Source organism: Pteropus medius, unplaced genomic scaffold, assembly GCF_902729225.1.
Source record: "Pteropus medius unplaced genomic scaffold, Ma_sr-lr_union100, whole genome shotgun sequence".
Lineage (NCBI taxonomy): Eukaryota > Metazoa > Chordata > Mammalia > Chiroptera > Pteropodidae > Pteropus > Pteropus medius.
In genome coordinates this window covers 2,785,627-2,811,490 of record NW_024340848.1, presented here as the reverse complement: position 1 = coordinate 2,811,490, position 25,864 = coordinate 2,785,627, and positions in this window count along the sequence as shown.

Sequence of the window (25,864 nt, the reverse complement as noted above, 5' to 3'; positions counted from 1 at the left end):
ATTTCCTTAGGCTTCCTATGTGTCAGTATTTACATATTTTTCTTCAACAAATATTTATTGAGCTGTTAATATGTGCTAGATGCTTCTAGCATATTAGTAAAAAAATCATCAAAGATTTCACTCTTCATGTATCATACTTTTCAGTAATGCAAATTAAAATGTAAAAATATGTTATATATATTTTAGGTAAATACAAATATGTATTAATATGAAAGGATATACCTGGAAATGACAAATTAAAAATAGTGGATTTTCTTGGGAAAGGAAGGAGGAGGACATGAGGAAAAGGAGAACTATATATGGATGTATTTAACTATATTTCTAATATTTTATTTATTGCCATATAGGCATTTGGATATTATTTTTTCTATAGACTCAACATGTAACTTCTTTGCTATACTGCCCAAACATTTGGAAGATGGGTGTCAAAATGAGGAGTTGAATGACTTTGTACAAAAATATTTTAGAATAAGAATTAATATAGAATAGACCCTTTATAACAACAAGTCCCATACATATAATAAAAGAGGTTGTTTTTTTCAGCACTTCTCAAAATTTGGAGTGAACTTATTTTTTTCCATTAAAAATGTTAATTGGTATCATTAACTGCACTGTTAAGTCTAATTTGAAATGAATGGAAAGCCAAATATAGAGTTTGACTTTCAAATGAAAATTGAATTCATATGCATTTATACATATATAATACATATTAACTTTATTTCTAACCTTATTGGCTTACAAAAAGAAATTGACTATGCTGGTTAATTAATGAATTGTCCAAATGCTACTTTGCTATTGTTAAATATTAAGGCAATTTCTATAAGGGTGTTTTGGAAGGTATTAAATAGGTTTCATACATATAGAGTCTGAACATTTATTCTTCCTTGTGTTCAATAAATCTCTACTATGTTTTAAAATTAATAAAAATTATGGATATCAGAAGTAACTGGTTATATATTTGCATATAGATATAAAACTTTTTATGCATACATTATTTTAATTTTGACTTTCATTTTATTCCAAAGAGGCAAAAAAAAGATGGTTTAAATGTATTCTGAGCAACGATAAAAATACCAAATCAAAGTAGTTCCTTCTTTTAATAAATAAAAGTAAACTACTCATTATAATACATTACTATATATTTATTAAAGTTTGCAATCAATGTAATTAATCGCAATATAAATTTGTTAGAATTACATGGAAATATATTTTTATAGACATTTTGATATTAACAGCTTTTGGAAAATTTACCTTTGAAAAATTTATAAAGATGTGATCAATTTATCTCTAATTGAAATTTCTATGCGCCTAGGAAGAACAACTTGATAGCCAGGCAAATATTTTTATTCTCTATTTCTGTAATTTTTCCACAAAAAAATAAGCAAAAATTAATGTCTGAATTTTATCCTTTATATAGTAGTATATTTTTTGAAATATAGCATTTACTGCCTCGTTACAAATAGAAGGAAGGATACTATTATAATAAGCACTCCTTCATGGAGAGTAAAATTTTCATGCAGAATTAAAAACAGAAGATATAAAACAGATATTTGATTAGTAAGTCAGGATCCCTGGGTCCTAGTTTATATATCCAGCCATATGCTGCAGTTAAAGTTGTTGATGTTCCTATATGAAGAATACGCTTTATTTCATGGAGCCTGTGTTTGGCTGGAACACATGACAGCTATAAAGCCCATTTTATGAACATATAAGTGACACAAAATGTGTACTCGGGAAGATCAAGTTCCTATCCCCTGTGTCCATATTGTAATCTCTGCTTTTTAAATATTAATTGTTTGATCAGAAAGAAAAACAAGATGAAAAACAAGAAGGAAAAAGAAATAATATAAGAGAAAGTCTAGTGATGGAAAGATAGAACATTTCCTCGAGTGTGTGTTGGTGTTCCTCCCACTATGTACCTCCTAGGTACATTATTGGAACACATTATCCCCTATTTTAGAACAAATGATAGCAGAGTTTTCTCCATATACGGGACAAAATTCCTCTGCAATTTGCTCCTTCTAGTTATTAACCCAATGGATTATTTATATTTATTTTCCTAACTCATATCAATTCACTTAAAAACAATGAAATAAAAATTCACTTTTACAGAGTTGTAATAATAATGTCCCAGGAGATTCTGAAATGAGTGAAACTGTTACCTTAATTGATCTTTCAGTATTCAAATGTCACCCATATTCTCTAACCAGTTACTAGAGTTGTACATTAACAAGAAAAGAGCATAATCAAAATAATTTTTTTTCATGCCAAAATTTAAATATTTGCCTGTGTTCCAAACATTTTGTACCATGAGCTTAATTTGAAAAAAAAAAAAAAATTCTTGATCTAATGCAAAAATTAAATTACACGAAAAATTGCATTGGATAAAGGAAGAAACATTATTGTGACGCAAGCTCAACACAGCCTCAGCCATTCTTCTTACAGTTCTAGAGCCAGTATTGCCCATTGCAGTTATTCTATACTGGACTAAAACTTCTCAGCATTAAACCCGTATCTCATGCAGTCACAATATATAAGTTGCCCTAGAAATGAGCCTGGAAGCTCTGTACTTAGGGCATATGTTGATAACCTGAGACCTTCAGTCTGTCTGCTAAATGCAATCCCTCAAGTAGGCAGCAAGTTCTTCCTTGTAAGAGATATTTGGCAAAAATGCTCTGTTACTGTTCATCCCTTCTGTCATTTGGATGTACTTTTCCATATATGTTGAGTATATGGGGTAATCTTCTAGGATTCCTTGGGCCTCTGTTCCTGAAGACAGACATACAAGTGGGAGACTAATGAGACCAAGGATATTCCTGCCAGTGCAGTTAATCTCAAGGACAATAGGTATTTATTAGTGCCCAGAAGTATATCAGGAATACTTTTTCAAAAGGCTTGTGATTCTCTGTTGCTGATGGCAGGTCCTTGCTTTATAACCTGGGACTTTATTGCAATTTTTCAACTAAGATTTGATTCCAATGCTACATGGCACCTTTCTCCTCCACTAATAACTTCAACAGAATAAGATCTGCTATAATTCTATGGTTTAAGAGGCAAAACCACTTGCACCATAGTTTTAGGATCTTAGTCCCACGCAAAGTTGTAAGCCTTTTTCTCAAATGGGTATATGGTCTGAAGTGGTATTCCTAGATATGAAATATATGCTGCCTCCAAACCTGAAGAGGTCTGCCATGTATTGTAAGTACGGTAAGTATTGTAGAATGTAATAATTTGTCTTTGACTTTGTAGAAAAAATCATAGTAAAAAACTATACTCTTGGAGCCTAAAAATAAAAACAAACTTCACAGGCTCTTTCTAGTACCTTCCAAAGTATTTCTGACACATGAAGCCCTCCAACCAGTAGCTACTTTTTGTTCATCAGACCAAATCAGCATTACTACAGTAGATGAAACAGATCAATGTTCTATTTTCTGATACGCCCAGAAATTGCAGATCTATTTGGATCATATTATGACCAAAGACAGTGTTCATATACATCAAGGGTCAGCAAATAATTTTTGTAAATGATCAGTTAATGGGTATTTTAGGTTTTACTGGGCACATATAGTCTCTGTCATTTCCTCTTCATCCTCTTGTTTCCCCTCCTCCTCCTTCTCTAACCTTTAAAGATGTATTAATGAATTCTTAGCTCAGAGTCCCTTCAAGAACATGCTGTAAGTCAAATTGAATCCACTGACCACAGTTTGCCAAACCCTGACATTAATATGTACGTATATTATTGCTCGTTCCATGTAACACTATTTTGACTCCCAGCTGTAGGCATTCCTTTAAATTTCTCTTCCTTTGGATAGTGCAATTTCTCAAGAAAGGAATTTTTCAATCTCATATTTGAGGTATATAAACTTGACTACCAGGAATAAAATATTAGAAAGGATTTGGGGGTCTGTATCCTTCAGTAAATAGAGTGTCACTTCTAAGTTTTCATTGATATATCCCACTCTCAACTTCAGCTGCATTGGTAACTCTTTGAGTTAGATGCACTATTAGAAACTGGAAAAGTAAGTGCAATTCTTCACACTGAACTCTTCCTGTTTTCCTGCCACCCTATATTCATTCAGGGTTAGATAATAGAATAAAGAAGTTTAAAGTTTACTTATAAAAAATTTCAATAAATTCTCTTGTTTTCACTGATTAAATGAACCCCCAAGTTAGAAGCTCTTGATGACTTCAATTTCTTAAATTTTTAAAACAATTTTGCCAAAGAAGTAGATCTGATATCTATTTGTTCTCCACTATCCCGCTGGTATTTGAGCATAAGCTTCGCATTAACTCAAATGCCACCACAGTCATGTATCATTTAGCAATGCAGATATCTTCTGAAAAATGCATGGATAGGAGATTTCATCAATGTGAGAACATCAAACAAAAAGAGGGTACTTGCACAAACCTACATGCTATAGTTAACCTACTACACACCTAGGCTGTATGGTATAGCCTATTGTTCCTATGCTACAAACCTATACAACATGCTACTGCACTGAACACTATAGGCAATTGTAGCACAGTGGTATTTGTGTATCTAAACATAGAAAAACTACAGTAAAAAATATAGTATAAAAGGTAAAAACTGGTATACCTATACAGGGCACTTACCATAAACAGAGCTTGTAGGGCTAGAGGTTGCTCTGAGTGAGTGAGTGGTGAATGAATGTGAAGGCCTAGGACACTACTGTACGCTACATGCTTAGGTTACACAAAATTTACAAAATTCTTTTTTCTTTATTAATAAATCGACCTTAGCTTACTATAATTTTTTTACTTTATAAACTGTTAAATTTTTTTTAAACTTTACTACTCTTTTGTAATTACACTTAGCTTAAAACACAAACACATTGTATGGCTGTACAAAAATATTTATTCCTTTATATTCTTATTCAGTATTAATAGTTGGGAGTAATATCTTGCACTACAATGTTATGATAGGTACAATATCACCAGGAGATAGCAAATTTTCAGCTCTATTACAATCTTATGGGATCACCATCCTATATGTGGTCCATCGTTGACCAAAAGGTCATTGTGAAGCCCATGACTATATTCCTTTATCCATTATCACCTTAAAAATTTTTTTGACACCTCTTTTTGGCTCTCTCGCTTACTCTCTCTCATTCTCTTTGTGGGTTTATGTCTTTTTCATTATTTTACTGTCATTTCAGGTGATTTTTGGAAAGAAGGGAAAATAAAAGATTATTTAACCAATCACATTTAATCAAATAAAACAAATTCGAAGTTTCACATTTGTTAGTGAAAGGATCTCTCTTATATATTTATGAAAATTGTCCCCATCTCTCCACTATAGATAAACAAAACATGCATAGTATTGAAGAACACAATGTTGGATCCAAATGATATTAGTTAACCAAACACACCTGTAAATTGGAAAATCCTACCCTTGGAAAATAAAATGTTTATAAGTAAGCATGACAGATAAGTTTACAGAATGCACACTGCTTTTTTTTCTTAATTTAGTGTCTTCTCTGGGAGCTTTCAAAGTAAGGCATAGTTTCAAAAGTATTCCCTTCCAAAATTCTGATATTGTCATTTTTCAAAAGACATATTTAAGTGTCTGAAATTGAATATTAATTTAAATTTTCTCAGTAAATCTTATGTTTTGACTTTTAATTCCCCAATTAAGATGTTTTGCTATGATGAAACAACATCGATATTAATTTATATATTTTTTCCTCTGTGGTATTTGCTACTGTTCAATAGTCGTCATTTTTACAATTCGATAACTTCCTATTCTGTCCTATTATTTTGATTTTTACATAATTTTTAAATCTCATCTTATCCTGGAAATCATATTATCAACAAGACACCACTGTTAATGTTGAGCTCAATCATCCAGGTGAGGTTAATTTTTAGGACATTTATAAAAAAGAACACTGTATGACTGTATATATTGATAAATCAAATATTTATTTTAAAAACAAAATGTGGTAACTGGACATAAATGCTAAAATACATTAAGTATTCACCACTTATTTGAAGAATTATCTTTATTTCGAATACACCATAGATTTATTTCATAGGTTTATTTTTTCTTCCTCACTTATATCCAGATTACTTTTACATTATTATTGTTATTGAATAATAAAATTTCATAGAAAAATATTGATCATAAACTAGCTATATATTTCCTATTAATAATTTCATTTATCAATTAATTTGTAATTTGTTTTATTTATTTTTATGAACCAAGTCTGTGACTTTTTTGGGAAGTAATTATATCTAGAGCTTAGGTCTTTTGAATTCTAAGCTAAGCCCCCCATTCCACAGTCTCTCTTTCATATATATATATATATAAAAGTTTATGTAATATTATATTATATTTATATAAACATACATATTTATAGATAAACATATAAATATACATTTGAAGCTATCTACTTCTTTCTAACCCCACTAGCCTAGTTCAAACTGCCTGATTTGGGGGCTTTAATAGTCATCTAACAAGTTTTTTTTCACTGCTATCCTTTCTTCACTGTAATACCTTCTCCAAATTACAGTCTGTATTATTATTTTATTATTTAAATTATATCATATATTTTTCTTCTTAAAAAACCTTCATTGGCTTTCAAATGTAGTAGCTTCCATAGTTAGGCGACTTTTTCTTCATGGAACATTGTTCTTTCTTACAGAGTGCAGTCTTTACAGGGAGTGATTTCCAAGGCCAGTTCCACACCATTCAGGAGCTACTACTTCCTGACGTTCAAACCTGCCCCAACTATCACCAGAGCTGTTCTTAGACACCATAGATTTGTCAATTCACGTCATCACTGCAGTTGTTAACATATTCTCACTTATTTTTACATAGGTTTCTCAAATCTTATGCGTATCACTCGAAGGAAACGTCTACATATCCATTTGCTATATTCCTTAACATTGCTTAGCAGTGAGAAATTTCTTGAGCCTTTCTTGACATGTAGGAGCCTTGTCTACTGGGAATATTCAGAAAACCTCTAGGGGGCAGTGTTGCCTTACACCACTAAGTCTAAACAGTCCTTCAGTTCTGACCCAAGCAAGGAGGTTCGTTACAGAATAACAGTCTTATAAATAGTCTACATTTACTCAGTTCAAAAATGTTTTTCTGTCAATGACTTCAAATACTGAATTAAGATTCTCTGATTATAGCATATGTTACTCTTGTTTCTGAAATTACATGGTTATTAACTCAGAGATATGTGAATACAAATTTCTCATTATTTAATTCTTAAAAATTTTCAATATCCACTGTAAAGCTGTACTAAAGTTATAACTGATATTGGCTTAGGATGTATGATCTTAGTTAATAATATATTTTTACAATTTCTTGTTCTTTCAAATTGTTTAAATGTTTCTTATTTTTAAAACATAAAATTCTGATTTTGAATTTTTTTTACTGTTTTTAATAAAGTCTTTGGTACAAAATGTATGTATTCTGGTAAAAATTAAGGCAGGTATCTGAATTTGCTTAATGAATTAAATATAACCTCTGGTAAATGGACGAAATTAATATCTTACTTCTCAAATAATAAAAAGGTCTACTTTATGGATGTATAATAAAATCAAACAATTATGTTATTGATTCATTTATATGTGCATTCATTTTACTTTCCAGTCTAATTTTTTTAAAAAAAACCCTGCATATTAGTAATTTTTAGAGAGCTAGTTTTTAAATATAATAAAAATATATTAAAATATATAATTATATGCATGACAAAGAAACCAAAGGATAGAAAAATATTGACTCTGACTTTTTTATGTTATATAGGATCATATCTATTCTACGTGCAGAATTTCAGGCTGAATTTATTTATTTTACTATTATCTATGGCATAGAGAAACAAATTGAAACAAATCGCCGATTCCCTCATTTCTTCATAGTGATGTTGGTGAACATAATCTTCAATAAAATTTCTGAGTCTGCTTCTGAGGAAACCTGATCTGAGACAGTGGGTGACACTTGGAGGATCTAAGTTGAATTAAGCAAGGAGATGAAAAAAGCACTAATGCAAGGGTTTCTGAACATTAAAAAAAAAAAAAAGAAAAAAAAACTTCTTTTCTGGGTCCCCATGGATGTGGGAATTTTTTCAAATTTTATCATATTTCAAGTTGTATTGATAGTAACTAAAGTAGTAAGTGCACAGTAAAACTATTTTTCATTTAGTTATACTTTAAACATTATGAATGTAAATGATGTATTGTAACATAATCATAATATACTCAAGAGTAAAGCAAATATGAATTCATTTTGAGCATTATATGTATTTCAACAGCTCTTCTCTAACTAATAAACAAAAAAATTACCAATATTTTAAATATTACCATTTCACAATTATCCACATTTGTCAACTTAATAAAATTTAAGGCCTTTTCATTTTTTTTCTTCTGTCTGTTCAATACAATTGAGGAATGGCTAGGATGTGCCTTCCCTTTAGCCATGATGAGATTTCTCTAGATAAAATTTGGCAAAAAGTTTTATGATTGTTAATACCATTTTCAAGCTAATAACAAAGGGAAAATCTGCAGACACTCTTTTTGATTTGAATGTTATGAGATCCTTTGTGATACAGGGACTTAATATTACCCTATGTGCTTTGATAGATTATATAAGAGTTTGATTGGTTGCTGTGGTTTGATATTTCCAAACTTGACTGATGATTAGAATAAACGGAAAAAGTTTTCCAAAACCCACTCCTAGGCCTGATAAGAGGCTCCTTTTTGTGATATGTGGAATTCAATTTATATTGATTTAGAGATATTTTCTTCAAAATCTCTATGATAATTTAAATGTTCAACCAGGTTTGGCAATAGCTTATTATAAAATTGAAAACCTTGCTTCCATGATGCTGACTGGAATCGTGAGCAATAAAATTTCTCAAGTTTTTAAAAAAACACTTATTTGGGGTCCTCAGGAATTTTTGTCTCCTAACTGCAGTGAGAAAATCCTGTAACAGAGTAAAATCCTATTGTATGGTTTAGATTAAGCTATTTGACCAATGAAAATAAGTAGACATCATTTAAAAAGTCAAATATATTTGTAGGCATTGATAAAGTTATCTTATGCTGGAAAATAAAAGTACATGCATGACTATCTCTGAATTCATTTAATTACGCTCATATTTCACAGTGTTAGAACAGCCATCTGTTTATTTGATGCAGAAAAGAAGAGAATGTTTATTCTAACAACTTATATACTACCATAATAAAAAGACAGAGCAGGGAAGACTAACTAAATATCTAGAAATGAAATAGTGTGAATTCAAACTGTGAGTGCGATAAAAATGAAGATACGGGGGATAAAATTAAGAAGTTAAATTAGAAGGAAACATCAGTTAACATATCTGTGCCAACCTTGGTTAAGGACTCATAGGATCAGAGAAGATGACAATGGTTTGTAGAGTGACATTCTCATCGTGTAGACAATGTTGTGGCACGTGTAGTCTATGTTGTGATAGACCCTCCGGCCGCCAGACTGAATCGCTCTTTCCCTCAGCACCATAACTGTTGTCTGCCAATGACTCACAGACAAATCTCTTTCTGGATTTTGACTTAGCCTGTATCCAGTGACCAGATGGTTCAAAAGCCAGCCCCTCTTGCCTATATCTATGACAACTTTGTGTTGCAAGACAATTTTCCATAGCTTTTTCTGATTTCTGAATGTCTTTCAAGCAGAGCCACTCACTGGCTAAGTATGTGTGTACAGTAAACTGACTTGGAAAATGGAGATAGGAAATCTCTTTGGAAAAAAAGGGAAGGTTTTCTTAAAGTCTTGGAAGATAGAGATAGAATCTCCTTCAGGAACAATTACAGGCATGTGTATTGCCATTATAAAAGATGTGACTCCCTTAAGTTCCTTAGATTTCTCTTCCGCACCGCTGTGTGTAGAATCATTCCTCTTTGCTCATGACATTGCCTCTGTGGAATTTGGTGTCCAGGGCAACTGACACACATATACTGGATGCTCATACTGCTCATTGTAAGTCCCTGGCCCAGGAGTCTCATGTCTTCGCTTAGCATTCATACAACCATGGGAGGGTAACTTAACTTGCAAGTAGGGAAAAGTCTCAGACACCATTCTTGAAGGGCCATCCCAGCTCCAGATCTCTTGTGGGATAAGCTAAGCCCTCTGTTGTAGTCTCAATACAGATAAAATTTTTCTTCTGCCCAGTCCTGAGTTTCGTAGTGATATTCTTGTAAACACTCTTCAATAAAGTTTTTATAAGCTATTGTCTGTCTCAGAGTCTGTTTCTGAGGAAACTTGATATGAGACAGTGGGAGCTATGAGTCGTATAAAGAAGCAGATCCTTCTATGGAATTTTGGAACTACATCTCTCCTGCTGGTGGAATACAAAGTAGGGCCTCATCACTAATAGCTTGTGGCATTCTGTAAAATGGCACTATTAAAAGGTTTACTGTGGTAAACTGGAATGGGATAATGGCACTGCTGAGCACTTTATCAGTCAGGATTTAATCGAAGAAGAACAACTAAATGTTATATATAAGGAACATCCTACAGAGATTTGATCTTACACAATTGTTTCTGTAAACTATTGTGTTTATATTTGACATGTCCACAGGGCAGGCACTTAAAGGATAAATAAGAGCTGAAATTCAGGAGACTAACAGACTAGAACAAATGCCAGGTATTTCTAATTCTGTTGTTGGTGATGTGAGCTTTCTACAGAAAAAGCTAGCACCCCTTGTCAGAGAACTAATCATGCACCTGGCCCAGGAGTCAGAGAAGCTGAAGGAGGATCTAGGGTAAGGCAAAGTATTTATAGGCATGAATGCTGTCCCATGTTGATGAAGTAAGCCAGCAGATAAGTGATATGTGTGAGTTACAAAAACATCTTTACTAAACTTTGAAAAAAAAAAAACACAAGAACATTTCATTCCTGCCATTCAAAACCTCACACAAAAATGTCTCTTGTGGCCCACTCCAACCAGAAACATATAGAGAAGGGAGTTCTGAGAAATAGTTCAGCCCTAACCAAGTTGACACAATTTAAAGCCAAAACAGGTGAAATATCTAAGTCAAATAATAGGTTCAGGAAGTAGTATTTATAAAGACAATGAAATTTGATGGCTACTGCTAAATGTTGCTGAGTACTATTGATGTGCTGAAAATGACAATATATGGCTGAAGATGATTAATTACCAGATAAAGCCCAGTATGAGAGTCAAAGGGTCTTTTTTTAACACAGTTAATGAAATTTTCACTTTGATTAGCCAGAGGGCAATGCAAATAAACTCAAAGACTTAGGAATTAATTATATGGGTAGGAGAATATAAGCGATGGTTGAATTTTTAATAGGTCATGGTCCTGCTTGGGAAAAAATGAGACCCTGAGACTTGGGACAAAACCTGAGATCTTTTTTTACTCTTTGGGCATGCAGAAATGCCCCCTGTGCCCCTATTTTGACAAAGCCTTCTCTTGAATACCAATATGTGACCTCCTCAGGATTCTCCTTAACCTCCCCATTTCCTGGCTGCCAGATCAATAGCTAAGGTCAAATCACAATGTAGTATGGCCCTGGTAAGGAATAAAAGGACTATACATAGATGATACTACAGAATCCATCCAGCAGGAGTCAGAAGAATGTCAGGATCCTGAGGTAACAAATTGATTAAATCAAATGAGGTATCATGTTGAAAGGGAGAACTTTTTCAAATGGCAGCAGTGCCCAATGATACATGAAGTAAAACCCTGGCAAGAACTAATGTGCTATCATTATTTGGCTCTTGGAAGCATGAAAAAATAATGGCCCCACTAAGTGAAATAGAAATGCTCGACCTGGCATTTGTTACTGGCATGGCAGATGGCGAAGGGAGAAACCACAACGCTTAGAGAAGCAAGCATGGTACATTGAAAATGTCATATGTTGCTTGAACACATATTGTTAGCCCACTGTATTCAGGAGCAGGACCTGTGAACAGTCTCCTTATTAAATTAAAGGCAACACACTGGTGCAAGAGGCATTGGCATTGCTGGAAAGCTCAGAGGTGGCTGCCATTTGTAGGCTGGGGCTGAGGAAAGAAGACACTGTTACATAACTGAGGCATAGTAGAGCAATGATGATGATAATAATCTCAGATTTATGAAGGTCAGGAGACAAGGTTTAACCATCAAGAGGAAACGTTAAATTCAAAGACGGAAATGAGCAGCAAGGTTAGAGTGGCAGCCAATGAGGAGGAAGAAGACTGTTTCAAAAACTTTGTCCCAAAATTGTGTTAAGTCTTATACCCTCTATCATAATATATTCTGAAGAGCCCATGTCCAACTCGATACTCTTGGAATGCTGTATTGGTGCACTGTATTGACTGCGGCATGTAAATCAGAACATATAAGCAAGAAGTAGAAAGTACACTGGGGGTTTTAGGAGGACACATGCTCTCCAGAAAGTGGAAGATGAATCCTATAAAAAAGCCCAGACAATAGCAAAGGCCATTGTAACACATCCAGGCTACATTGCAAGTAGAACTCTACATGTGCCATCTGCGTTGGGACAAGATGCTGTGGGTGGTATCTATGGATAATCCCAAGGAGAGACCTGTGTTCCATGGTTATGGACTAATTCTGTTGGAAGGAAAATCTCTAAAGAGTTACTAGGCCTTTTAGATATTGGATATGTGACCATGAGACAAGAGTGACCATATAACCAGATCTAGTAATTATGAAAAGGATTCTCTTTGACCCACAATGAAATAATACTGAGGTATATTAGAACAATGCTGATATAAATGCAGTACAACAGAAATCCACTATAATGTTAAAGTGGTAGATCCTGGATCAGACATAAACTGGTCCAGAGGGTACAAACAAGCTGAACAAACCAATTCTCCAACATGTCATCCACACATGGTTAACTGATGTCTCTCCATCTGATCACATCTATTGGCCTGTGTTGTTCTCTTACAATGAGCTGAAAGAGGAAGAATATGGTTCTCTGATGAGTTAGCACAGTTTGTGTCTAATATGAAATTATATTGCACTACAGATCTGCTAAAGGATATAGTGAAGCTGACATGACATAAAACAGAGAAGTGAGATAAAAGTGCCCAGAGGGCAGAACTTTGAGGAATATACCTATTCATTCACTCCAAGTAAAAAAAGAAGTGGTCTATGGTCAAAATACACATAGATTTAAGAGTAATGGGAAATATTTTGGTTGGTTGGTCAGGAGCTGGTAAGGAGAACAATTAAAAGTTAAAAGGCATAAGGAGGTTTGCATAAGAGATTTATGGGTGAACTTAAGAGAGTGGGCATTAAGAAGAACTATCTATTTTGTATGAACCTCCATAATAGATTGTCTACCATGAAAGAGATACTAAACAACCAGGCCGACTGAATGCCTCAGCCAGATGATGTCATCTGGTCTCAGTCATCTGGCATTCATTGTCCCAGATAAACGGAGTAGCTATGCTGACAGTCATTGAAGCATATGAATGGTTCCAATAACAACGATTCCTTTTCACCAAGGTCAATTTAGCTACTGGTGCCGCCAAAAGTCCAACCTGCCAAATAGAAAACAACCCTTGAGACTGCCTAGACACTTGGTGGCAAGTTAATTGTGTCTGATTCCTTCCAGTATAGAAGGGGCAGTGATTTATCTTAAATGGAATCAATACACATATTTCAGATATGGCACTGCTATCTGAAAGTTTATAGTGTTAGATTCATCAGTGTGAAATACTGCTTAATATCACTTCAAAGCAAAGAATTCATTAAACAGAAAAATGATTGTGACAAATGACATGGGTATATGACAAAGGAACTCAGCTGTCTTTTTACATGGTCTTTTTGAACCTCACAGAAACTGATCATCTCATAGAGCGATACAATTCTGACGCCCTGATAGCAGGATGCTTTTGAAGATAGTTATGAGTTTCATTGCAACAGGAGACCCGGGTCTCAGCTTCTCCCTGGAGATATATATTTACATTCTGAATGGTGAGGTCCCAAGATATTTCCCCTTTATATTATCAGTGAGAACTAGCTTACAGTAGATAACAAAAGGTTTCTCTTTATTTCTCAAGAGAGATGGGTGAGAAGCACTGGTGTCTCTCTTTTATATAACCACGATATTCATATTTTCTGGATTTGTTTCTCACTATACACTCTGGTGTATAAAGGTAACATCTCATCTGGCTCTCATTGAATCACCACAGGAGGTGAAAATTGAACTTGAAAAATCCCTGTGATTTTTGGCTATATGTGAATGAAAGTCTGCTCTACTCCAGATGCCAAATGTTTGCATTTAGAATAATGTAAATATATGTAAATATTAAATATAGAAGATACAAATGAAGATATTAAAATAAATGTAACATATACTATATTATAATGTACAAATATAATGTAAAAATAAAATTAAAAACAGATAGATATGAAAACAAATACATTACAGATAAAAATATATAAAATAAAATACAAATGTTAATATGAATATAGATATTAAATATAACATGTAAATCGATATAAAACACAAATATTAAAAACATAAAACTAACTTAATGTCCATAAATATACATTTATACATAAAACACATGAAATATTAAATATTAAAACAATTCTACATGTGTATTTCTACATTTATTTCTTTTAGTTACTTGGATGTTTGATATCTTTAATTTCTGTGCCATATATCCCATTTCTTTGAATATCTGTATTGTATTGTATAAACACTTCTTCAGATATACTTCTCATTTTATCAGTTAAACTGCCCTGAAGCTTCCGAATTGATTTCTAAATTCAATTATTCAATATTTTATTTCTAAAAGTCCTAATAAGAGTTCATTTTCTGTTTGACTAATTCAATGTAGTTTCTATTTCTCCTCATGTATTTTAAAACATGTAAGTTTTGTCTTCAAAACAGTAATCAGTTATTTTTAAATTTATTTTATATATCTTTAAATCCTTGTATCCAAAGTCTTTGCAGCACTCATTCGGTTGGTTTTTAGTCACGGTGCCTTCTTTTCTTTTGTATTTAACAACTGTTACTGTGAGTTAATTTTAACTGAAAATTTATTTGTGATATTAATTTTAACATGACACAAAGTAAAGGCTTTCATAAAGAACTAATAATTATATACAGTGATTACCTAATGCCTCTCTTAAGAATAAATATAACCTCATTTTTTTGTTTGTTTGATAATTTTGGACAACGGCAAAGCTAAATGAGGACTACTTTCTGCTTACAATTATTCAGGAATATAGTTTTGCCTTATTTCCTCTACTTTCTTATCAAACCTAAGATAATTTCCCTCTCAAGGTTGTGGGGAGTTATTTTTGTTTACTCTTAAACTACAAGTTGTTTTACAGGGTAAAATGTTGTATTCAACTCATATACAGCTGAACCTGGGATTCTATTTTTGAGTTATAAACTATGATAACTGTTCAAATCTGAAACTGATTTTTTTTTCTTTTTAATGTCTTAGGAATGCCCTTATGACCTTTTCAGTGCTCTGTTTACTTTCCTCAGATCCCAATTTGTGTTAGAACTAACTAGCTTGAGAATTTCTTAAATTTTATGAGCTCATTGACATTTATAAAAGTGTATTTTAAAATATTTTTTCAGTAATTTTAGTTTTCTCTTAAAGAGTTTTTTCAAGTATTTAGTTCAAGTCCTCTAATCAATCACTACTTCACAATTTCTGTTTTTATGGGAGAGAGATTTGAATAGATACTCAATCACCCATTCAAGTCAGCTGCCCCTTCTACTGTGACCCTTAAATCTTAAAGTAGTAAACTTGAAACTATAAATTTTTTCTCATCAATTTTAAAATCAATCATTTATCTATGTGATATGAAATAAAGAAATTAAAACTCTTGTACTACATCAACTTCTAGTGGCTTTCCTTTTATCTTTCAAATATGTTATCTATATGACTACTTCAACACTGTCAAAGTTTATAGTTTTTAAGATTCTTTTCATTTAATAAATTTCTCTTCTGCTTTTTCCACTGATTAATTGATAAAATTGAACACTCTTAATAATACTCTTGTTATGATTTTTATGTCACTATTTTCATCTGCACTACAAAACGGCAGTCATAAATTAGAGGCCTGCCAATTTAGGTTCTGTAGCCTATAAAGTAAAAGTTTAAATTTTAAGACCTTTAAGCTCCTGAGTACGGGGCAGATGCTTTTGTCTTTATACTTCAATTAATTCACAAAGCGTGCAGGTATTTTTCTGATAGTTCCATTAAATTCATTAAATAATTTGTGCTTATCACTTGCATTTAGACCCATAAAAAAGGAAAAGCAATCATGTGTCATTTTAGACTTCTGTTCCTCTAAGGAAAATTATTCTAGAAAATCATTTCAAATCAATTTTTTTTCATAAATCATATCGTTTCTTTAATATTTTGTTTTAATTTGCTTTTGTACTTGAAACCTGATCTTATAGGACACATTTTGTTTGGTGTGTTTATATTTTAAGATTTTTCAATACCTGTGTTTTTCCTAATAAAGAAAATATATGCTTACTTGCCCCAAACAATATACTTTTGGCCTGCTTAATTATATTATTTTAAAAAGTGAATCTACTTTCTTTCTGAAAACATTTTGAAATCTCTGTAGATTCCTGTTATAAATCAAACAAGCGGATGCACAGATTATCATCCTTATATTCCTTTTTTACTGAGTTTTGGTCGTAGAACCTAAATTTGGTCTTTCTTTTTTCTTTCTAAAAATCTTTATGAAGTTATTTCTTTATACACAAATGATGAATGACATATAAACTGAATCCTTGACTATTTCAAAAATCTCTTTATGTTGTCTATTCATTTAAAAAGTTCATGCGCTATTTGAGGAATAAATCTAAGCACAAATTACTTCCCTTCAAATCTTTAAAACATTTGCTACATTTTGTTTTATTGTTCAGTATTGCTCATGAGCTGATGTCATTGGTTAGTATTTTTAAAGTTATTCTGTATTGTGTATCTTGGAAACCTTTAAGACTATTTCTTTATTAGTGCAGTTACACGGTTTATTTTGGATATATCTTCCTGTGCACTTTTCATTTTACATACACCCTGTTGAATACTAATACGTTAGTATTCACACATGGAATATTTTTCCTTTATTTATTTGATATTTATATCCTCTCTTTCTCTTCTCATTTGAAAACTTCCATTAAATCGGAGATAAGCCACTGGATTGACCTATTTATATATGTATTTTAAACTTATTCTATTTTTTAATCCATGTATTTATTTTATATTCCAAATTATTTTCTTGACTTTGTCAGTAATTCTCGTATGACTTATAATTTCATTTATTACATTTTTATAAACTTTTATGGTTTTATAATCTCAGCATGCTTCCTCATGATTATCAAGTGTGGAATCATCTTAAGTTAATTTGAGAATATTTTATTCAAGAATTCTTAAAAGATTATCTTACATCTTTAATTATTTTTACTTCATTGAGTTTGATCATTTTGTTTGTTTTTGGTCATTTCATTTTATGTTTTTGATTCCAGAAACAACTGTCTGAATTCCCGTATAAACAAATAAAAACAGATCTGTCTCTAAACAAATCTACCTCCCGATGGCATGTCTGACTGGAGTTTTGTGCAAATGAAGCAAGTAGTTGGATTTACTTTAACACACATGGATAGTATGTACCTACAGCAAAGCTCTTTTCCCTTGTTTCTGAGGCAAAATGAGGAGAGCTTTCAAATAACACATGATTACCTTCATAAAGAACTCATATCTCCCCAGGTAGCTATTTCAATTTTTCAAATGCTTGCTTTGTTTTATGGCCTGCGTACAAAAAATCATCTGTGCTGATAATATGAGACTGAGATACAAATACAGGGCAAAACTATCCTTCCTCACTAGACAGACTATGAATTAACTACCTTGATTTCTTTCATGTACTAGCAAAATTCCATGTCTACCTCTTCTGAGCATAATCATTTTGGCTGCAGCTTCCTCCAGAGTGCATTCCATGCTGTTGCTTCCTAATCTCTGCTTGATGTGAACTAATATGTTTTATTCTTTCAGAAATTTACCAAAATATATGAACGTTGGTATCTCCCCTGATGTTACTGCCACAACACACAAACATACATGAATTGTCTGTACTGTCATAGATTTTGTATAGATTTAGTCCTATTCACACAGATTTGGGAAAGGTAAACATGTGTCCCCAGTCAACATTCTTGGAATGAAATACCATATCTGTTATTTAAAATAAACTCTATTATGTCATCAATACTGAGCATGTCTTAAGCATTTCTTGAGCAAGTTTTTCTTGCCTTACTTTCATTTCCTTTCTTCTTTATTAGATGAACAGTGTCAAAAAATTTAATGCTACCAATCTGACATGTCAAATATTCAAGAATAAGGCGTATCTGTTAGGAACTGGTGGAAAGAGTGATGTGATATGATCAATAGTATAATTATATAGCAGTAGTACGATTATTATTTCCAAAGGGAAACACTGTTGTTTATATGTATATAAATATATAGTATGTAAACATATATTTTATATAACAATACGCATACTTATGTGTGTATATAATAATTACATATATAAAATTAGTGATTTCCAATAACTCTTGGTATCTATGTAATATTAGTATGCATATTTATCTACCATTTGAAGTCATAATTATAGTAAAATTTTTATTTCACATTTTCTAACAGCCTTGAAATTGGCTTCAGATTTAACAGTTTTGAAGAAAATGATAAAACAAGACCTTCATAAATATAATTACCATGATTTATATTATAATATCAAACTAATCATTAGTCACAATCAATCTTAATTTTAATCACAAATTAGTTCACAGTATTATATATTTCATCCACAAAATTATGCATCATAATGACATCTCCAACTTCTCTTTCACATAATAATGCCTCTAGGCAAGAGTAGGCACTTCACCCAGACAATATTTGTGAACACTTCCAGGAAAAAAATATATTAGGAAATGAAATGTGTTATGCTTCACTGAAGAATTCTTACAAATAGGATCATTTTAAGTCATTCCAGTTATAGCAAAGGTGACAATTGAGGAATTTGTTATGCACAAAGTGCCTTAATACACAAGAGAAAATTTTGCCAATGGCCTAAGTACTGAATTGTTTTTTAAGTTGAAGTAATTGTTCTGTATTGTGATTTTATGACATGTTATTATTATCATTTGAATATATACTATGTAACATCATTTTTCTTATTATGCATCCTTCAAAATATTACATATATATACTTCAGAAAAGGAACAATTAGAGCAATATCATATTATGCATATGCTATTCTTGACAACAGATCAATCTATAGTTTGTTTAGAAAGGCATTATGCTAAAAGAGAACTCCAGATCAAACTGTCAATGTTACTATTTATCAATGTTTACATTTATCCTCCTAATGCCCATCTTTTATCATTTCAATCTGAAGCATCTGTCAGTTTAGGAAAATTATTTTTCTCATCTCTCAGCTTCAGATGGAAATTCCACTTCTTTTCCAATCTGCTCTGATTCTTCCCTGAAGTTTTTTTTTTTTTTTTTTTTTTTTTTTTTGCCCTATGGACCACTGGTCATTTTAAAACTCTTTCGGATCAAAAGCCACTTTTTAAACTTAAAGAAAATAATTTCTTTCCTATCGTCTCAACAAAATAAAATTGAAAATCACATGACTGATATTTGAACAATCAATATTTATTATATATTAGTAAAGATTCATTAAGGGGACAGAACACTCCAGTTATTTGAGCAGGGAAAATTTTAACATAAAACTATTAATCAGTAACAAGAGATAAACTAATAGTGTAGGTAAAGAGAAAACTAAAGAATAAAAGAGGAGCAGATGTAATGGGTAGCCAGTTAGTAGAGGTTTTCCATCTCCCAAACCTAAAAACTGAGGCTTATATCTTATTCAAGAGAGTGAACCTATGGCCCATGAATGGCAGAGCAATTTTCTGTGGTGTTGCAGGCTGGGGCTAGGAGGAAGGAAATATCCTGGTGGGATAACAGTGAAACTCTGTAGGAAGCTGTCATGGGGATGCCAGCAAACTTGGGAAGAAGCCTCTCGCTAGGGTATAGAAAAAATCACTGAGAAGCTCACCCTACTAGCTGTTAGGGAAATTAGCTGGAAAGTGTTCTCCAGTGGGTTGCCTGCAGACAATGACAGGGAGTCTGGCCACTAGCAAGAAAACCTCTTGTCGTCAGCCACATTCTACAGTAAGAGTGTAAAATCTTCAAAGCCGGGAAAAAAGATGCTTCTTCTTTCAGTGATCACTCTACCCTCTTTACTGACAGTCTAACAATTTCCCAGCTATCAAAGGAGAAATTTTTATCAGAGAGAGCTCCAATGTCACAAAAAAGGGGGCGGGGGAGATACATATGGGTGAATTTGGAATAGGCAGGCAATCAATTGATAGTTGAAACAGGCTATGCTTTTGGCTACTCAGCTTCCATACAGACACTTATATACCCTTATTTACTATATAGCTACATAGAGCAGGAGTTTTTATGTTTGTTTTCTACTGTTGGCAGTTGAAAATCAGACATGTATGTACTGCAAAAGTAAAGCATGTAAACCTTTAAATCACTGCATGCATATCTAATTGTAAAATTTATACCCTCAATTTTGTGCAAACTTCAAAATACTTCTGTATGATTTGAGATCTAGTTTGTTAATTTATTTGACCATTAAGCAAGAGTACATTGACTTTCTACTGTATGTCTAACACTATGTAAGTTTCTGAAAACTTAGCAGTGAACAATGCAGATATGATCAGTGTCCTCATGGAACAATATAAAGTACTTGCTAGAGCTGATATTATTTTTAAAACTATTATCTGAGAGTACAGTTTTATCTAAAATAAAATAATATATGTAATATGTGTAAAATGTAAAACACCAAAAATATTCTGATTAAAATATTTCTTACTATTTAATGATGTTTTTTAATGAAAATACAGTATCCATTAGTTGGATACTATGTATTATTCTTTTTTACCTTATAGAATGAATTCCTTATGATATATAATGTAATTTAAAAATCTAATCTTATTAGTGTTATGTATCTCTACTTTTTCTATGTAGAGCATCTATCCTTAGGCAACCTGATAAGTTCATATCAATGCTAGATATTCTTTGTAGTCTATGAGTCCAAAAGAACTCTGAATTATAAAATAAGCATTGGTCACTAAGCTCAGATAAAAGTCATCACTGATAGTAAATAATTGAAAAGCATACCAATAAATTTAAACTAAAAAAGAGAGGACAGAAGGTAAATTAAAAGAAAATGAATAATGTTACTTGCAAGATAACTCCCAGGAGCAATAATGTTATAACATTATTATTGGGAGACAAATTACATAGGGATTGTCAGAGATTAACTCAATAAATAAAATAAGATAAAATATTAAACCTAAAATTTTTAGGCAGAATATTAAAAGGTGAATATTAGAAAAGTGAGTACTTTGTTCAGCTGACTTACAACTGAATCTCAGTCAACAATAATAGTGTTCTATTTGATGCCAAGTAGACACAATTGATTGATTCATTAATTCACCAAATGATATTAACTGAGCACCTATTATGTCAGGTACATTTCCAGATGCTTAGGAACTAGCAGTAAATTAAACAAAGAAATTATTAGACTTCTTTCTCTAATGATGTGGAAGACAGAAGTAAGCAAATTGGTGGCTAATAAATGATTAAGTAGTGAGAGATGACATGAGAATGAGTATTGATAGCAAGCTATTTCAGATAACATAGTCAGTGAAGAACTGTCTGAGGACATAATTATTTGGCAAAGTCTTAAAATAAACACAGCAAATCTAAAAAAGATCTAGAGAAGAATTTCCCCAGTAGAAGAAAGAAGAGATGCCAAGACTGAGGTAAGACCATTATGAAATGTTCCAGAAGCAATAGAAATCACAGTCCAGTTTGAGCAGAGTGAACAAGGAAAAGACAGGTAAAGAATTAGGTTGGAGAGACAATAAAGGATCAGAATACGAAAAGCCTTGTAGGCCATAGTTGAAACTTCAGTTTTTATATAAAGTACTGTTTGGGTGTTGAGATATAATCTGACTGATGTTATGAAAGTATCACTTAGAGGACATTGTAGAGAATTAGCTTTAGGAAAGTAGGCATAGAACCAGAGAATAAACAGTGAAAATTTCTTTGTATTTTTAAAAGCCATTGCAGTGATCTAGAAGAGAGATGCTAGTACCTTGGATTAGCATATCCATGGCAGTGGTAAGAAATACTTATTGCTTTGACCTGACAGGAATTGCTAGCATTTTGCATTATGTAAAAAAAGAGAAGATTCAAGAATTACTCCAAAAAATTTTATGGAGCAACTAAATTGAATGAGTTGCCAATTAAAAATAGGTAAAGCACAGGAAGAAGCAAGCTTGGGGAGCAATGGAAATCAAAGAATCTCTTTTGGACATTGTATTAGTTGTTATTGTTGTGTAACAAATTACGATAAACTCAGTGACTTTGTATTAGCCAGGATTCTGCAAAGAAATGGAACCAATAAGATATGTATACATGTTTAAAAATATAGTATATATTAATCATAATTATTAATTATAAATAATTAATTTGTAAATTATAATAGATAGATAGATGTACATATAGATTTATTATGAAGAATTGGCTTATGCAATTATAGAGGCTAAGAAGTCCACTATCAGACATCCAGAGGCAGAAGACCTAGAAAAGCCTATGGTTTCATTCTAGTCCAAGTAAGAAGGCTTGAGAACCAGGAGAGCTGATGGTGTAAATCCCAGTTCAAAGGGAAAGAAAAGATCTGTGTCCATACTCGACGGGCAGGCAGGTAGGAAGAGAAATGGGACACATTCCTTTTTCCCTCAGATTTTGTTTTATTCAGGTCTTCAAATTATTGGATGATGCCCATCCACATTGTGGAAGGAAAGCCACTAAATCCACCAATTTGAATGTTTATCTCATTCAGAAAACCTCCACAGATATACCTAGAAATAATGTTTATCTGGGCATCCCTTGGTGCAGTCAAGTTGACACAAAATTAACCATCACAGGCTTATGACAATGTACATTTATTACATCAAAGATTCTGTGCGACAGAAAGTTTAGCTTCTGGGTCTTTCACAAAGCTGCAATTGCTCTGCTGGTCAGGATGGGGTTTTATTAATATTCAACTGGGGAAGAGTCTGCTTTCAATTTCAGTTATTTGTCGGCTGTGAGACTGAGGACCTCAGCTCTCTGCCATCTTTTAGCCAGATTCCATCTTCATTTTCTTGCCATGTTTGTTTCTTGTAAGGGAAAATGGCAAAAACTAGAGTCAGCTAGCAAGAAGGAAGTTATAATATTGTGATACAATCACTGCCCATGCTCAGGTCTGAAATAGAGTCCCATATTTTTAGTTTTTGATACAGTGGCCTCCCACTCCTGGTATCAAAATATGTATTAACTATATCTATTGCTGCATCACAAAATACCATGAACTTATAAATATAAAAAAACACATTTTTATCACATATTTTGATGGGTCAGGAATTGGGACATAGATCTTAATTCCCAGATCTCTCATCAAGCTGCAATCAAGGTGTTAGCCAGGGTTTGGGTCTCATGTGAGGTTTGAATGGGGAAGGGTCTGCATTCAAGATCATGTGATTGTTGGCAGGATCAGTTCTTTGGGGGATGTCAACTGAGTGCCCCAGGCCTTTGCTTGCTGATACCTATGCTCAGTTTCTTGCCTTAAGGGCTTCTCTGCCTGGTTAACTGCTTTATCAAAGGGGAGGAGAGAGAGATATGATAAAGATTAATTTGCTAGCCAGACAGAAGTCACAATCTTTGTAACAAAAGTGACATTCCATCACCTTATCGTATTTTATTTGTTAGAGGAAAATCACAGATACTGACACATTCAAAGGGAAGATATTTCAGAAAGAAATAGGGATTATTGGGGGGGCAATCTTAGGCTCCCTTTGCCATATGTATATATTAATTCTGACATGTCTAAAGATTTCTGAGTGGCTTGATTGAATAGTCGATCAAATATATGACTCTAGAATTCAAGTAATATTTCAAGGGTGGAGATACAAACTTTAGAGTTGTAAGTAGATGGTATTTACACTATAGTCATATTGACTGTGAGAGATGCCAGGAAAATTGAGCACATAGAAAAGGACACAGAGATGAACCAGAGCCACCACAATAGTGGTCTAAAAGAATTACAGATTAAGAAAAAAATATATATATATTTTTATATATATATATTAAAAAGGAGTATCCAGTGAGCTAGAAGGAGAAATAGAAAGACTATGACCTGAAAATTAAATGCAATAATTATTTATTAAAAAAAAAAGAAAAAGAGCAACTGCGTCAAATTCTGCTGAGAGAACAAGTAATATAAGGAATAAATATTGTGTTTTTCACATTTCTAAAGACATGGAAATGACTGGCAATATGAGTTGGTGGGCATAAAAACTTATTATGGAATAGATTCAAGAGACAAAAGGGTGCTGAGGAAGTAAAAATCGCAAGCATAAGCATATGTTAAGGAGCTTTTTCCATAAAATGAGCTTAGAAATCTGATAGTCGGGGAGAGATGTGAGAACCAAAATAGGCTTATTTTAAGGTATCACTGCATGAATGTGTAATAGAATATCAATTAGTACTTTCTCCTTTTTCTTTTGGCTGATATGCAGAAGTTGAAAACAATACATATTAATAATCACATATTCTAAAGAAAAGAGAGTCTACCTCTACTCATCTCTTTTAATGGCTTACTTGATTAAGTCAGGCACATTCAGGAAATTCTCTTTTTTTATTGACTCAAAGTCACCTTATTAGAGATCATAATTATATCTGCTTCTTTTGTTATATAACATAATAATCATGGGAGTGCTATCCCACAATTTTTACAGGCCCTGCTTCCATTTGTAGGCAGGGAATTATACAAGAGTGTGGGGCATTGGATTCATTTTAGAATCCTGCCAACCATGGGAACTAGAGTTGAGTTTAAAAGAAAGATTTTTTTTCTAGATTTACTCTGATGAAGTGAAAAAATATATGTGGTAATGGGATCTAAAGGAGAGAATCATTCTAATGATGATTATTCCCTAGGAAACATTCACGTAAAAGATAATTATTTGATTATTTACATTGAATGATTATTTACATTGGAAAAAAAGAAGAAGAAGAACATGAGGTGATGTTGGATGGAGAAAAAAATACTTTTAATGAATTGACATTTTTGGTGATGTCAAATCAGTTTTCAAATGTAGTACTAGAGAAAGTGAGCTCAAAAGTTAAGATGCTTTGGGTTACAGAGTGTGGTGTTGAAGGAGTTCAGACTTTGCAATAATTAATAATGAAGTCGATCGAGGTTTCATCCATGAGAGTGAGAAATGAAGAGATCAGGATGGATTTACACCAATGTGGAGATGACTAAGAATGATGTTAGTCAGGAGTATTAATATAGAGAAAGACAGCCGTATGCTTAATTTTTTGAAGAATGAGGGGGTATGCCTAGCAAAACAGTGGATAATTACAAAAAGGGGAGTAATGGTATTTCAAGTATTCTGTTGCCTTTGTTTGGGGAGTTGATTAATTTGTTGGTAGGGGTTTATTTGTTTAAATGAAGAGGACAAAATCAGCTGGAGACATTAATGAGGAACAAGTAGAATACCTAAATTCATCTTAGAGTTTAATTTTACTTTGAAGAAAGAAACACACACACACACACACAATAATAGTCAATATACACACACACACACAGACTGGGTTTCTACCTATTCTTGTTGACGAAGTTCATACCCTACAAAGAAATTCCACTGATTAGACCTCTTAATATCTGAGACTTTTTTCACACTACTTTACAAAATTTAATACTATATATTTC